Genomic DNA, 5,555 nt, shown 5'->3' with positions numbered 1-5,555 from the left:
CTTTTTAATTTTTTGGTACTGGGGATCAAACTCATGACCTACCACTTGCCATCCAGGTGCTTATGCCACCAGAAGAACAAACTATTAATAAGATTATATAAGTCAAATAATCGACACTGTGTTCATAAATTTCATACCTTGTTTGTTTAAATATCCTTGTTATCCAAAGATCAAATGCAAAGTCTATCAAAATTTCAATGGCTTTTAAATAGAAATGTAAAAATACAGTTCTTAAACAGTAATACAAAGATATAGTTCTTAAGTTGCTGTGTAGTCAGTTCAATGTTGAAGGAAGTAAAAAGCCACAAGAATAAGTAATTCTTTAATGCATTTAGATTAATGCTAAAGAATATGATTTATGCAAATAAATATATATATAGTCAACTGGTCTTTGAGGAGATTTCTATGTCTACATACTGGGAAAATTAAATTATTTTCAACAAGTAGTGCTCAGAAAAGTTGATAATTACATTCAAAATATGCATTTGAAACTTTGCATCACAGTGTCTAAAAAAATCCAATGAAAGTAGTTTAAAAAATAATGACAAAGCCTCAATTTGTTAAATTCCTAGAAGAAAACATGGGATACATTTTATAACTTTAATTTGGCTGTTATTTCATGGATATGATACCTGAGAAATCCAATATGTAAACAAGTGCAGAATAAAAGTTAGCTAATAAGGAGTAGGGAGTTAACTTTTTCTCAAATGGGGAAGGGATCAACGGAAAAAGAGAGGAGGAGGGAGGAGAAAGTAAAATTGTGCAATTTCTAGGAAAAACAATGTGGAGCATCCATTAAAATATTAAAAATAAAACTACCAATGTATCCAAATGTGTCTACAATTGTATCCAAAACAATTGAAATCAGGACTTTGATGTTATATTCACAGTGATGGGTCATACGTTTATTGCAGCACTAATCACAAAATTAATAGTGTGGAAAAAACCTAAATTGCCAGTCAGATGAACAGATACAGAAAAAAATTACTAAGATGAAAGTTTTTTGATACTGAGAAATATGGATGAACTCTAAAAGCATACTAAGAGAGATAACCCAGACACAGAAACAAAAGCACTATATAATGAGTCAATGTCAATATATAATATTTAATATTATCAAATTCATAGAACTAGAGAATGGAGTAGTGTTTGTCAGAGAGGCTAGATGTAGGAGAAAATGGGAAGTCACTACTAAACGTGTGAAATTTCAGCTAATCGATATGAAAAAGGCCTAGAAATAAGTTGTAAAATACTGTAATTTCAGTCAACATTAATTTGTAGCCCACTTATAAATTGTACAGTAAACTTAATGCTTTCTTTTTACCATAAAAACATAATTTAATGTTCCCAGAATATCAGACAATATTTTCAAATCATATATATTATAAAAATCTGGTATCTACAATACCCTGAGAACTCTTACAGGTCAGAGACAAAAAGACAATCATTTTAATTAAAAATTAGGCATTACAGGTCAATACACTTTTCTCTACAGACTAATAAGCACAAATAAATGCTCAACATTATTAGTCCTTATGAAAACATAAAAACAAAATGTGATACTTGAAAACCCCTTGTCTATCTGGAATAAGTTTTAAAAACAAATATTATGGATGATGTGAATGTAATGAGACTTTTGTTTCTGCATTTTGGGAATGGTGCAGTCACTCGGGAAAATAAATTGACAGGTCCTAAAAAAGTTACAAATACTGTTAACACATGATTCAGCAATTTGTCATTCAGGTATAAATTCAAATGAATTTTTAAAAAGTCACACAAAAATGTAATGAAGAGGGGCTGGGGATTTAGCTCAGCGGCGTAAGCGCCTGCCTTGCAAGCAGGCAGTGGTGAGTTCGATCCCCAGTACCAATAAAAACGAAACACACACACACACACACACACACACACACACACACACACACACAAATGTAATGAAGACTGTCCTAACGTCATCATAGCCAAAAAAAAGTTCATAAATGAAATGTTCAAGAGCTTGATTAATAGATGAACAATCAGGTATATCCACACTAATGGAATATTATTCTATCTTAATAGTGTGGAATATACATGATATTGAAATATTGCATGATTTTATTTATGTGAAATATCCAGGAAATGTAAATGCCTAGAAACAAAAACGTTCGTGATTGCATAAGCCTTTAGGCGAACGTGATAGCGAAAGTTTTTATATAAGCCGTGCTGGATTTCTTTTTGGTGTAAAGAAAATATTCTAACTGTATTGATATTTGCATAACTCCATGAATATTCTACATGAGATTTTACTGTTCAAAGTTCAAAGTAACGAATTTGATGGTATAATATTTTCAGGTAAAGCTGATAGATGTCATAGATACAGATTTTTAATAAGGTAATAATAAAATTGCTCTTTTTTAGATTGACTCCTGAATGTTTGAAGTAGAAGCATTAAAGATAATGAACTTAATATTATTCATTACCTTTTAAATTAAGATAACCAATATGAATTAAAATAGGGTAGGCTTTATGAATATCATGTTGTTACTCTCCCAATACCTGGGATAAAATACTCGTCATGCACACAAGAAGAGGTTTATTTTAGTACATGATATCAGTCCACGGTCAACCAGCTCCAAGGCAGAAACAATACAGAGGAAAGCCCTGGTCAAAAAGGACAGCTGATCACCCATGTCAACAAGGAAGCAGAGATAGAAAAGAAGACCGGGACAAGAACATTCTGTACTTCTCCAGGTCAAGTCCCAGATGACCTCTACACAGTCCCCTCCTCCTAACAGCAAGTCTCCTGTAGTGCCCCACGTTCTAATGACCTTTCAAACACATGAGGCTTTTGGGAAATATTTTAGATTTGAATCATAAAACATGAATAAATTTGTTAATTCACCGCTCACTTGAAAGATTATCAGTGTGAAGTGATTAGAATAACTACGAAATATTTCTTAGAAATATTATACAATGCCCAAAATATAACAATACACTTTTATCTATACAAGATAGATAATTTTACCTCTACTTTGTTCATCAAAAAGAACCATTTGTGCTTTCATTGTTAAAACATTTTATCATGCCTAAATCTTGTAATCTAAACCATTTTGAAGATAACAATAGGCAATATATTAACTAATGTTAATATTATGTTATTTTGAAATTCTGTTTCCTCATTTTTATTCTTTTTTTCATTGAAAACAGTAAACCATATGTGTCAACAGAATAATGTCAAGATGATGAGAAACTGTTCATAGAATTTATATAGTGTGAATAAATTATTATTTTTATTTTATAGTGAGATTTTAGTTACATAAATGCATGAATAAAAATGTAAGTATAAGATTTTTAAAATTTTGGCTCTCATCACCAGAAGAAAAATTTTAAACAATACAGCAAAATAACATCCACAACTCTTAACACAGATTATCTCTTAAGAGTATTGTTTTGAGCAGAAAATTTAAAAAAGTTTTATTTTTAATTAAAGACACTGGATACTCTTTGATATTTTCCATTTTTTCCTTTCTGGCATTCATCATCCCTGTCTGCTTTTTTCATTATTTCTTATGTCTTTTTCTATAAGAAGTATTATTTTTATAAGATTATTTATAAGTAATATTTATATTACTGATATTTATGTTACTGATATAAGTAAATTATAATATTTATATATTTATATAATATATAATATTTATATTACTGATATAAGTAATATTTATAAGATTATTTATAAGTAATATTCTGATAAATATTACACTTACATAAAATTTCCAGGATTAATAAATTCATAAAGACAGAACTTAGATTAGAAATTAGATCATGAGATTGACAGTTAAAGTTTTAGTGTAGCAAAAAAAAATTATCAATAAAGTTGAACTAAAATTTTAAATACCAATTCTCAAATCTAACATTAAGCAGAAAAGAGAGAATATAGTAAAACATGATGTTTACTTTCAAATACAATTCATGCAGAAAATACTACAAGGTAATACTTCAGACTACTAAATGTGATATCTGTGATTTTAAGAACTTTTCTGGTTTGGAATTCTCTTTGATTCTAAAGTAGTTTACCAAATAATCTGCCATTGACTATTTTCTACATTTTCTAGTGTACAGTAATTACATCCTTTTTACGGGGAATATTTTGTAAGATCTCTAGATGATCCTTGAAACCTCATATAGTTCCAAACTATCTATCTATCTATCTATCTATCTATCTATCTATCTAGATTTATATAGACATATATATTTATACTATTTTTGTAATATACTCATATCTATGATAAAGTTTATTTCCTAAATAAAAAATGAGAGATAGCCTACAATTAAAAATAAAATAACATAATTATTAACACATAGTCTATTGTTCCTGATTGTATTCTGCTGCTGCTTCCTTTCACACCAGAAAGCATACACTGTCGTAATTATGGAACATATAAATGTTTAAGACATTTCTGCCAAAATTCTAATCAGACAATAATTGATTGAGTTCCTGCTTGTTTAAATGGATCTTATTTGCAGCATGAGTCTTTGTCAATATAGGATTATTCTGACAATGGAGCAGCCAGCTCTTGTCTCCCCCCGTGCCACCACAAACTTTATTCCAGCATAAGCTTTGGCACTCTTTTAAAGTAAAATAAGGGTTACTCGAAAGCAAACATACTGAGATTCTGCAACAGTAAATCTGAAAAGTGAGGCAGTTAATATGTGACTAGTGAAGGGTAGCAGGAATACTAAAGGGATAAGTTACTCCCTGAATGGAATGGAGTGGGACAGTACATGTTTTGAGCACGCAATTCAAAATGTCCAAAACTTTTTTTTTATATTTTCTAAATTTTATGTATTATGTTTGGACCATAATTAATATCTAGATAACTAACACTGTGGGAAGAAAAATTACATATATTGAAGGATATATGTGCAATGTTGATTTTATGATGAAGAAAATTAACTGTTATAGATTAATGCTTCTTCACTGTAGCTTGGGAATCCAACAGATATGAAATAAGATTTCAAGCAATGAGGGACTAAGGTTGTTTGGACATACTGATTTGTACATGCTATGTGCAATATATTGAGGCATTGAAATAAAGGAGAAAATGAGCTTTTTAAAAAGTATTATATCATTGAAAACTAACTGTTTTCACCACCTGATACAAACAAATATACCATATAAGTGCGTATTTTAGGGACATTGAAATATCAGCATTGATTTTAATCTTTGTTTCCATACCAAATTATTTTTATCAGTTCCATTAGAATAAAAGCACTCTTTATGGATGCGTAGCCTTAAAATAAACTTTACAAAATTTAATTTGATAATATTTTAGTATTGTACTTTTATTAATACATCTTTTTAAGTATGTAACAACTATATTCATTGCAAAGAATCGATACAGGTACATAAACATTTCAACTTTTTCCCCTTCTATTCAGTCCTTTTTATTCCACGAGATTCAGGCTCATTTATTTATCTTATACAACATTGCAAACTAATTATCCTATATAGAGTTAAAAAATCACACTAATAGGTCAAAATTAAAACTTAGGATAATTTTATGTAGTAAATGACATGA

Source organism: Cavia porcellus, unplaced genomic scaffold, assembly GCF_034190915.1.
Source record: "Cavia porcellus strain 051 isolate PalLab524CR breed Dunkin Hartley unplaced genomic scaffold, mCavPor4.1 scaffold_3, whole genome shotgun sequence".
NCBI lineage: Eukaryota > Metazoa > Chordata > Mammalia > Rodentia > Caviidae > Cavia > Cavia porcellus.
This window is presented reverse-complemented; position numbering follows the sequence as displayed.